We start from the raw sequence: 12,538 nt of genomic DNA, 5'->3' as shown, positions 1-12,538 counted from the left end.
AGGAGTTCAAGACCATCAAATTCGACAAATGAACTCGTAGATTATATTATTTAATAGTTACGAGTCAAATGTAGTTTTTAAAAGATTTTTGAAATAGTAAATTGTGTTTTATAAAGATTTATTTGGTCAAGAAATTGAGAAAAAGAGGTACCGAGATCTCGGTGTTATAAACTGAGCCATAAATATTTTTATAAATATTTACGAAGTGTAAAAAAAATAGTATTAAAATTTCGTTAGAAAATTTTGACATTTGGATGGTTAATTAAATAAAAAGGACTAAATTAGAAAATGTGTAAAAGTTGCTAAAAGGATTAAATAGCTCAATTGTCAAATGAGGAAGGACCTAAAGTGAAAATAAGCCCAAAGGAGATATTTTGGGCGGCAATAGCTGAGAAAAATCAGGAAATGAGTGAAATAAGAGCAAATTTGGAAAATTACCAAAATTAGCTAAATAAAAATGGGACTAAATTGGAATATCTAGAATTCTCTTCATTTCTCTTCATATTCATCAGCTGAAAAATAGCCATGGAGGAGGGTTCAAGCTGGTTTTCATACTCTATCTTCATGTAAGTTCAATTCTTGCTTTCTCCTTGAAATTTTTATGTTTTTGGACTTTTACAATTGGGTCCAACTTACTATTTCATTAGTTTTTGATTCCATGGCTAATTTTTAAAGTTTTTATGGATGAGTGTTGGAATTATATGATGAATAAACATATAATTGAAGCTTTAATTTTGATATATGATGATTTTATTAAGTACAATTGATGGAAATTGATTTTAGGACCTAATTGTGAAAGAGTTTGGAAATAAGGTCTAGTGCTAAAATTATAATTTTCAAGGGTTATGAAGTAGTTTAAAATGATATAATAAAGTATTAATTGAGAAAAATTATCTCAATTGAGGGGTTAATTGAGCAAGGACTGAATTGTATGAACTGTGAAATTTCGGGCAAAATGGAAATCAACATATTCCACTAAAACTGTTTTGGACAGCAGCAGTAGTCTAACTTTGAAAAATCACCAAAAATTAAATAAATCTAATTAGAGGATAAATAAAATATGAAATTAAAGCTTATTGAGTCTATTTTCTTATAGAAGAAACGATGTAAGCAATGGAATTGTAAATCATGAAATATAAATAAATTTCGTGAGACAAGGTCAAAATGATTTCGGGTTCCCCTGTTTTTAATTTATAAAATCATAAAAAATTGGATAAAAATAATTAGGGGCTTAAATTTATATGTTTAGAATCCTGAATGAGTTTATTTTCAAAAGAAACAAATGAGAATATTGTTCGAATCCTGTACGAGGAGATAATTAATTTTTAGTGAAGAAGGGTCGGAACTGTCAAACAACAAAACAGGGGTACCTTTAAAGAATAAACTGTACTTATTGGTTAAACCAAAAATTCTAAAAATTTTATGGTAAGAAGATACGTAAGTCTAGTTTCAGAGAAAATTATCGGATCTTAATTTTGAGTTCTGTAGCTCAAGATAAAAATAATTTAGTGACTATGACACAGATGGACAGCTTGAATATTCATACAAGTAAATAGTAAAAATTATAGATAATATTACTTACAAGTGTGTTATTTATACTAAGGATGTGGATGGAGAGGAGGAGGAGGAATAATATATGAATGAATCGTGTATAAATTGATCACATGCCCGATTATAATCGATAAATGTTGAATTATAAATGATATAATGTTTTATTTGGAACATTTATTATGAAATTATGATTATTCTTTTAATATAAAAATCAAACTTGTGAGTTTATATGGCTAAATTTTAGTGATCATTTGTTAATTTTATGATTTCATGATGTGTTATTTCATATGTATTGATGATAAAATCGTGAATAATGTAAAAGTATGAAAATTGAATAAATGATCAATTTGAACACTTTAGTTCAGTGACAATATGAATTGACGGAAAAGACCATGGTTGGACCATGGCAACAAGTGATAAGTGATAGCTTCGACTACACTTATTTGATCAAGAACAAGTGAAAGAGATAAATGATAGCTTCGGCTACACTTATCTGATCAAGAACAAGTGAAAGTGATAAGTGATAGCTTCGGCTACACTTATCCGATTAAGGACTAATGACAAGTGAAAAGTGGTAGCTTCAGTTACCTGATCAGTGAAAAGTGGTAGCTTCAGCTACCTGATCAGTGAATAGTGGTAGCTTCGGCTACAAGTGACAAGTGATTTCCGTGTAAAATCATATATGGTATATGGCATCAGAGTGATAAGTGCATTTGTGTAAGACCATATCTGGGATATGGCATCGATATGATATGTGTATAAGATGTAAGACCATAGCTGAGCTATGGCATTTTAGTAAAAAAATGATGAATTGACGGATAAGTCCATGGTTTCACCATGGCATAATGAAAAATGAAGAGGTAAGACCATAGCTCTGCTATGGCATCAGTGATTATTAGTAAAATTCAGTGCATATCGATGTAGACCAATTCCGTAAGACGTTCACTAATTTGACAAAGTTTGGTAAGTGTTACATGGAATTATGTGATATAAGGAAGTACGAGTTGATAAGACATGAGTATAGAACTTGGTTGATAAATGAATTCATTTGTGATCATATAATTGTTCATCTTGAATGTACTGTCCATATGTATTGATAATTCAAATGTTTTAATGAATAAAGTTCCGACATGGAATAAATTAAACACGAGACAAAAAATTATGAAATTGAACTTGAAATTCATGAAAATGACGGTTATTGATATATGGAGACATGAGACATTGATATATGAATATGGAAAATGTTTGATAAATGTGTTCATTCATAATTATGGAGTTATATACCTCACGTGTACTATTTTCATAAAGATGATATTTCAAATACTTTGGTTATTTAAGCTTAAATATGAAATAGTATGAAATCAAGATAAGTTGTTATGAAAATATATTTAGATGACAGAGATATGGCTGATATATGTTGTATGATTACACAACGTGAAATTGTGTATATATATATGAGAAATTTAATGAGAATTGAGCCCATACATGTTTCTTGTTATTTATATGAAGTGTACGACTAACAAGGGTGATGAAGTTATAAACAGAGAGTTACATGGGTTGAAAACACGGGCGTGTGACTCTCCAAAGTGTGAAAATTTTCTAAATGTTGCAAAAGTTTCATATGTTTACGGTTTGGTCCTGAACCACCCCGAATGTATGTTTTGGGCCCCGTAGGCCCATATAAGGGACGTTAAACATATGTATGAAAGTTTTTAATTTAGAAGAAATTTTATGGCTGATTTTGACATGATTAATTGTATTAAGTTCGGTAATGTCTCATACCCTATTCTAGGCTCGGAATACGTGTAGGGGGTGTTACAGACTTGAATAAAATTTTAGCATTTTAATTGATATTTGCAGACATAATGGCAGGATTAAAATCCCTGTGCTAGTGAGGCGTAAATTTTAGGGGGAAATATGGTAATTAAAAATAAAACTTGTTGAAATTTGATTGGTTGGTGGAAAATAAAGACGAAATTAAAAGAAAAGAAAATTGTAGAATTTTCTATATATGAGTTTGGCATGGGATGGCAGCAAGCAGCAAGGGCAAGGAAAACTAACGAAATAAAGAAAGAAAGAGAGAAAAGGAAAAAAAAAATTCATGAATTTTTCTTGAGTTTTACTTTAAAATCATAGCTTAATTTCATATCCTAGAGTAGAGGTGTGCATGGGTCGGGCCCATACAAAATTTTAGACTCATTTTTAGGCCCGGGCCCAGGCCCAGCCCAAAATATGGGCCTAAAAATTTGTTCAATCTCGGTCCGAAATAAAATTGTTAAGCCTGAGCCTGGCCTGGCCCGACCCATATTAAATTTTTTTAGCTTATTTTGTTAAATAAAAACTTTAAAATATAATAAATCAAATACATTTAAAAATATAAAAAAATATTAAAACAAGAAACAAATAAAAAGTGAGACAAAAACAATTCTTAAAACAATACACAAATTAAAAATATAATAAAAAGTGGTTATATTAAAATTGAAAATAAAATGTAAATATGATTAAAAATAAAAAATAAAAAAGTTTTACCCGAGGCCCAGCCCATTTTTTAAACGGGCCTCTTTTTTTTGCTCAAACTCATATTTTGGGCCTATATTTTTACCCGAACCCTCCTATTTTTTGGACGCCATGCCGGGTAGCCCGACCCATGCACACCTCTATCCTAGAGTGCGATGAGATCATTTTCTATCATCAAAGTCAATTAGTTGAAAGAGAAAGTGAAGGAAAGCATAGGAAAGTGAATAGAAAAATTGAGTTTGAGTGAAGAAATAAGTAAATCTTGAATTGAATTCATGTTTGTTTACTTTATTTTGAATGTTTGAGTATTTAAAATTTTAATATGAAAATAAATAAGATATGATTATGAATATTGAATTTAGTAGTGAATATGTAAATAAAGGTATGTTAGTAATGTAAGAAATGATAAAGTGATAATTTAGTGTTTAGTGAATTTTATGAACCTAAGGATTAAATTACAAATAGTGAAAATTTATTTATTTGTCATAAATTGATAAGTGAATAAATGTAGTATAGTGAAATTACTATAGAGATGACTAAATTGTAAATCATACAAAAGGTGTTATGTGAAACCAATATTGTGATTAAAGAATTAAATGAAGTATTATGTGATAGTAATGAAGTGTAAAGTGATATAATAATAATTATTAAAATTTTCATGAATATAAGGATTAAATTGTAAAATACTCAAAAATTACTAAGTGTGCTAAAATAGTGAAATAAAATATTTAAGTGAAGTGTTATAAGAAAGTAAAATGCTTAATAATTGTGAATTAAAATCTTAAGCGTTAAGTGTTGTGAATATATGTTATGTTTGTATTTTTATAACCTGTGAATATGTGGAATAAAAATGTAGGGAATGTGTTTACACTTTGACCACTCAATTATGAAAAGTTACAATTTAGTCACTCAACTATTTGAAATTGATCATTTATGTCACATTCCGTTACCTTGGTAACAAATGTCAATGTGAGTTGTCAAGTCACTATTCCTTAAATGCATCGTTAGTCACTCAATTATTAGTAAGCTTTCGTTTTGGTCACCCAATTTTGAAAAATTGCAAAATGGTCATTGATGTTATCAATTTTAATGCTTTGGTCACTTGTCTGTTAACTCAGTAACAGACTAATAACATGACACATTAATTGATAGGTTTAATAGTTAAATTGATCACTTAACTATAATTAAAATATAAATTTGATGTTTTTATATCTTTTAATGGTAAATCCAAAAAATCTAAACATATAAAAAAAATTCTAAAAAATATGAAAAATTGATAATTTATTTTTCATAATTAAATATGTAAATATATAATGTTGAATAAATTTATAAATCATAATTATAATAATACATAAAAAGTAATTGCATCCCCAACAAATTGAATCTTTTTTTAAATAGAATCTTGGGTTGTATAAATAGGAAAACAAGTCCAAACAAAATCCTAATAAAACAAAACACGGCCTAATAGCAGAAAATGGGCTACTAGTCCTATCAGAACAATAATAAGAGAAAGAAACTAAAACGACATAAGAAAATGGAAAGTAGCAACCCAACTTTATGAGCTATCATTTTCTAGAAAACTCTAATGAAAATATTTGCTTCACAGTCGACAGCACCTGGAGAAGATCCATAGACTATAATTTATTAACTATCTTATCATATTCCTATACCCTTTTGATAGCCTTCAACACCATCTTTAGACTAGCAGTTCTATGAATGAGGTGAGCATTTTCCTCAATTTTTAACCTTTTTGATGCCAAATTGTGCACATGTTCATTTGTTGTTTGTCTTGCATGTTGAAACTTGCTCTCATAGAAAACCTTAACCAGTTCTTTAATATCTTGGATATATGATCCTATTTCCGATTTATCCTACTTGTATTTTGGACTTTCTTGATTACCGTTAGAGAGTCCCCTTCGATTTTGACATATTTTAATCCTAAATTCCTAGCCATTATAACCTCCAGTAGACATGCAATGGCTTCGGTTGTGAATCCTGAAGGTATGTTCTCATGAACTATTGTTTTTGTAGCCAAAACATTCCCATTACAATCTCTGACGATGATTCCCGAGCATGATCTGTGTTTTTTGATGTCCACTGCAGCGTCGAAGTTTATTTTGCAGAAACCTTGCTCTGGAGGTCTCTATATAATAGATTCTGGACTTAAGGCAAGATGTATTCGATTAATTTTATTTAATTATTGTAGATACTGTAAAAATAAATATTGCTGTCTTTGCTCCAGATCTCTTATGACCTTCGTGAATCCATTGATTTCTAGCGGACCAGATAGCCTAGATGGCACAAACAAAGGTTCAATAAAAATCAATCCTACTATTTAGCATAATCCAGGTAAACCAATCCATAAACTCCATATGGGATATATCTTAAGGCCATGCATAGTTTAAGTTATCCCATGTTTCCTTTGTAACAACACAATCACGGAAGATATGTTCCCTGTTCTCTAATCCTTGCGTACATCTCGGGCAGACTGCTTTATTTGTTAGTCTTTTTATTTTTAGGTTTATTAGTGTAGGTAGAAAGTTTGAAGTGGCTCTCCAAGCTATAATAATTAAATTTGAAGGGAGGTCACTGTTCTACAGCTTTTTGTAGCATTTCCTATTTTCAATCGGGTTGTATCTATTATCATTGAGAAAATTACCATGTAATAGTAATTTGTATCCACTCCTTACTGTGTACTCGCCCGTTGACTCACCCTCTAAGCTAGAAAATCATTGTGGGGAGTATGAGCCTGTGGAATTTGGAGAATTTTTTGAGCACCTTCTTCAAAAAAGGTACTCTCAATCAACTCAGTTTTCCATGATCTATTATTATTGTCAATCAAATCTGCTACCCTCGTTATATTCTGCCTTCTAACCATTTGTTAAATATGTAGACTTTCAGCATTCGGGACCCATATATCATCTTCAATTCTAATGTCACGTCCATTGCCTACTCTCCAGTATAATCTTGCTAGCAAGAGACCTTTTGCAGCCCATATACTTTTCCAAGTATATGAAGGAAAGTTCCCTAGCTCTGAATTCAAGAAGTTAGAGATCGAGTGATATTTGGCTTTTAAAGTTCGTGCTAAAAGAGACTTAGGATTTTCAATTAATCTCCAACCTTGCTTTGTGAGAAGGGCCAAGTTAAATTTTGCAAATTTGCGATAACCAAGACCACAAAACTCCTTTAGTTTGCATAAACTGCTCCATGAGCACCAATGTATCCCACATTTCCCATGACCTTTTTACCACCAAAATTTTGCTATTGTTTGTTCCATATCATCACATATTGATTTTGGTAATAGAAAGTATCCCATCGTGTAAGCTGGAATTGCTTGTAAAATAGCTTTTATGAAAAATTCTTTTCCTCCCTGCAATAATAGGCAAGTACTCTAGTTATCAATTTTTATTTTTATACAATCATTTAGATGTTGAAATGCCAGACATCTCCTCCTACCTACTATGTTTGGCAGACCCAAATATTTCTCGAAATTGTTTGACCTTTTAACCCTAGCCTATTTGAAATAACAGATCGGACTGTATCAATGGTATTTGAGCTGAAGAACACAACTGACTTCTCATAGTTAATGCATTGCCCCGAGCAAATTTCATATTCTTTTAAAATCTTTTCGAAAGTTGATGTACCTTTTTCAGTTGCTTCCCCAAATAAAATAGAATCATCCACGAAAAGAAGGTGAGTAATCTGAAGGCTTCTTCTGCTTGCCTTAACCTCTCTCAAAACCCCTTCCTCACTTGCAAGTTTTAATAAAGTAGACAGCCCCTCACTACAAATGAGAAACAAAAAAGGACTCAAAGGATCCCCTTGACGCAAGCCTCTATTCGGAGTAAACGTCTTCCCTGGTACACCATCTAGAACAACCGAGTACGAGACAGTACTAATACAGTTCATAATAAGTTGAATTTATGGCTCATCAAAACCCATTCTGGTCATCATTTACTTCAAGAACTTTCACTCCACTCGATCATATTACTTGCTCTTGTCAATTTAAGTGCCATAAGGCTTTTTTCCCAACCCTTTTATTCCGCATAGAATGAAGAATTTTGTAGGTGAGAAAGATATTATCAGTAATTAATCTTCCTAGTACAAAGGCACTTTAAGCCGGATCAATGCAATAATCTTGTAGTTTTGAAATCTGTTTGCTATAGTTTTTGAGATTATTTTATAAAAAATCGAGCAAAGACTAATTGGTCTAAAATTTGATGGGTTTTTCGGGTGAGGGTTCTTTAGAGAGTAAAACGATATTTGTATGGTTTAAAGGTTCTAAATATTTACCTTTATTGAGGACTTTTAAGCAAAAATCACTTACCTTCCTCCCCACAAAATGCTAGAATTTCTGAAAGAAAATGGCTAGAAAACCGTCAGGTCCAGAAGCTTTGGTCGGCCCTATACTATTGAGTGCTTCAGTTATTTCTGCCTTATTATAATTCGTTATTAACAATTGATTTATATTCTCATTGATACTTCGATTAACACCTGAAAGAAGATGATTAATGTTGTCAACCCTACTAGATTGGAAAAGCCTCATAAAGTAGTCTCTTATAATGTCTTCCATATCTTCTTCTTCTGTTTTAAGAATACCATCAATGTCTTCCAGCCTTCGTATTTTGTTTATCCTTCATCTTTGAGATGCTTTGCTATGAAAAAAAATCGTATTTTTATCCCTCTGGCCCAGCCAAGTCGCTCTAGCTCTCGATTCCCAATACATCTCCTTATTTTCCATCTCCCAGTTTAATTCTAGTTTCACATCAATTATCTATGCTAAAGTATCATCGTCCCTATCCATTCCATCAAGTTCAACTAATCTTTCCCGAAGATTCTTTAATTTCCTTTCACGATCTCCCTTAATATTTTTCCCTCATCCCTGTAGACCAACTCGGATATGTTTTAATTTATCCAGGACATTATCAGACTTCTCATTCCATAGTTTCTTGATAAATTCTTCACATGAAGGCTCAATTATCCACCAAGACTTGAATTTAAAATGATTACTCCTAGAGTGTTTTATATTTGGCATCGTTTGAATGAAAATTAGGCAATAGTCAGAGAAAGAGTGAGATAGATGTTGTACCGAATAATTAGTAAACAAATTCAGCCACTCCAAATTTGCTACTCCCCTATCAAGTCTCTCTCTTATATTTGTATCCGCAAAATTACCAATTTTCCAAGTAAACTTCTGTCCACTGAAGCCCATATAAGCCAAATCATATTCTTCCAAAACTTTCTGGAATTCTTCCATTTGCTTTTCATCCTTTGTTGCCCCTCCAATTTTCTCACGTGCATACATTATCTCGTTAAAGTCCTTACAAACACACCACGACAAGGAACAAGTGTTTTTCAATCTGCGAAGTAGATTCCAAGACTCATGTTTATTTGATTGAATTGGATTGCCATAAAATCCAGTAAACCGCCATTTATTTGGATTATCTTCTTCGTTAATTTCCACGTCAATATGGTTGTTTGAGTAGATATAAACTTGAATTAAATTATTTCCATTCCATGTAAGACTTAACCCACCACGCGAACCATTAGTTGAAACATCCAATCTGTTATGAAAGCCACATCATTTCCAAAAACGTTCCATTCGATTATTATCCAATTTTTTCTCCATTAAGAAGATCATTTGAGGTTTATAGAGCTTCAACATGTGTTGAAGCTTTCTAGCAGCCCAAGGATTCCCCAGTCCTCGGACATTCCAACATAGGATTTTCATTGTTTTTGGTCGGCTGACCATTTGGCAGCCGCCGATAGAGTTTGTGAAAATTCAGTACCATCCTTCGTAATAGGCCAAAAAAGCTCTATTATTGTAACAACTTCCGAATTCCCATAATTGAATTTAGCTTCTTTTTTTTTTACGTCTTTCTACATATGGTTTGCGACCTATTGTTGTGTAACGACCCATATTTCACGGGCACCAGAAAAGTGAGTTTAGGGCTTCCATCTTAGGAAAATGAGTTCGTAAATATTTATAAAAAAAATATTTACGAAGTTAGTTGTGAGTTGAAATAAATTTTAACTAGGTGAATTTATTTTAATTAGAAGTAATTAGTAGAAATGATTAAATTGAATAGAGCATAATGACTTAATCATAGAATAGAGAAAGGATAAAAGATTAAATTAGTAATTAAACTAAATTAGTGACGTGTGTAAGTTAGAAAATAAATACATGTGTATTTAAATTATTAGTACAAGTGTATATAATATATAAATTTACTTATAAATTAAGTAAAAGATATTTACTTATTATTATTATTATTATATTTTATCAATTAATTGAGATAATGACAAATGTATGGTGATGAAATATTACATACATACATGTGTGTATGAATACACATGTAGTATTTTTATTTGTATTAATTAGATATTTTATAATTAATTATTAATTTAGTAAATGAAAGAAATAAAATGAAATAAAGAATAAATAAAAGAAAGAAAAACAAGAAAAAGAAACAGAGAAGAAACAAAATAGAAAGAAAGAAAGAAGACAAGAAAAGAAAAATGAGAAATTAGGGTTTGAAAGCTTAGAAGTTGTAGTAGGCCAAATTTGCCCGACCCAAGCAAACAAAAAAGAAACAAAACAAAAAATAAATCACAAAGAAATAAACAAACCCAGCTACATAACCCAAGCCCGATAGCTAAACCTAGACCCAAATTCACAAGGCCCGATAGGCCCAAAAACTAAAACTGCTTTAACAACCCTAGGTCACCCCCCTCCTTTGCGCCGTAGCCGAGCCCCCCAGCGTCGTACGCCCCGTACCGTCCAGCAGCCAAAAAGATACAGAAAACAATCAAAAAAGGAGAAAGGTTATCTTTTTCTTTTCCCTTCTCTTAATCCTTGGTTCTTTTCACCTATTTTCATCGATTTCTTTATCATTTACATAAAAAAAAAGCGAAAGCAAAAGGAAAAGAGGACTTACCCTGCTGTTAGGTCGTTGATTCCCTTTCACTTCATCGAGATCAAAGTTTAAAGGGAAGTTTGTGGCTAAAAAAGGCCGGATCTGGCCTGAAAACTGTCGATCACCAAATAAATGGTGGTTGGACGGCCACTTGTCGAACAAAACCCTAACAAGGAGAGTTAGCAGCTTTTATTTTAGGGATAGGCTGTGTTTTAAGAAGGGAATAAAAAGGGAAATTAATAAAGGACAAAACGGCGCCGTTTCGTCCTTTAGATCTGCACGTCAACCCGCTTCCAGACCCAATCCCATGCCAATGCGCATCAAATGGGTTAATTGCATGATAAACCCTTCCCCTTTTGCGCCGCATTTTAATCAGCTCATATTTGTATTTCCTTTTTTTTTTAAAAATTACCTCTGCAATTTGCGCGTGTTTGTGCTTTGGTCCATGCCTCTGCTCAGCATTTTAGAACTTGGGTTATTCCCAGTTCTAGTCCCTATAAATTGACACACATCACACATTGGTCCCCTTTTGATTATTTTTGTGTAAATTAGCCTTTTGGTTTTAATTTTATTTTAATTATGTTTTAATTTCCTAAAGAGTTTCATTTCATAGTTTCTTTACTCTTATTAACTTTTCTCTTTTATTTATTATTTGTATTATTATTTTGAAGTTGGTTTTATCATATTTTATGTAATGTCTCATTTAAATAACTTTTACGTATATTATTTCAATGGTTAAATCATTATTTAAAATTCATTTTTTTCTTTTGTCTATAAAAGTTATTGTTTTGAAATTCTTTATATTATAATATTTTAATAAATTAGTTAGTATTTCATGTAAATGTTTCTTTATACACATATGTACATATATAGCAAAATTGATTTAATCTTGTAGGCATTTCCATGTTATTTTTATAAAGAATTATTCAAAAATCTATTCATATATGTGTTTTATAAATCTATTATGTGTGTTATATCTTATTGTGTATTTTATTATTCTTTCATGTTTTATATATCATTTAAGTTGTCGTGTACATTGTCAATTTTTTTAAATAAATTTGTGTTTAAAATATTTTACATATGATTTCTTTTAAATTTATTCTTATATTATATTACATAATCCTACATGATATATCTTTTAGATTATTATTATAAGTATATATGCTTGTTGATGTCTATGTTTAATCTATATACATTACTAAATCCATGTACTTTATACCTATAGTTTCCTTTATATATGTAAGTATGTTTTTAAGTTTATTATGTATAGCTTATAATGAAGTTAATTTAATCTTAAATGCATTATTAAGTGTATGTTCTTTTGCAAATAACTATTTCTAAATCTATTTATACATATATGCTTTTATATACCTATTGCATGCATTTCTAAAAGTTATATTTTACAATGTATTTTTTGTTATTCTGAATGTCCTGTACATTATTTAAACTTTCATGTGTATATTTCAATAAACACTTTTTGCCCTTTGTATATTTCTTGACTTTAAATATATTCATTCTATAATACGTTTTCTAATAATTTCATGTATATATTT

Source organism: Gossypium arboreum, chromosome 12, assembly GCF_025698485.1.
Source record: "Gossypium arboreum isolate Shixiya-1 chromosome 12, ASM2569848v2, whole genome shotgun sequence".
Classification (NCBI taxonomy): Eukaryota; Viridiplantae; Streptophyta; class Magnoliopsida; order Malvales; family Malvaceae; genus Gossypium; species Gossypium arboreum.
The sequence above is the reverse complement of the archived record's forward strand: the minus strand, read 5'-3'. Positions refer to the sequence as shown.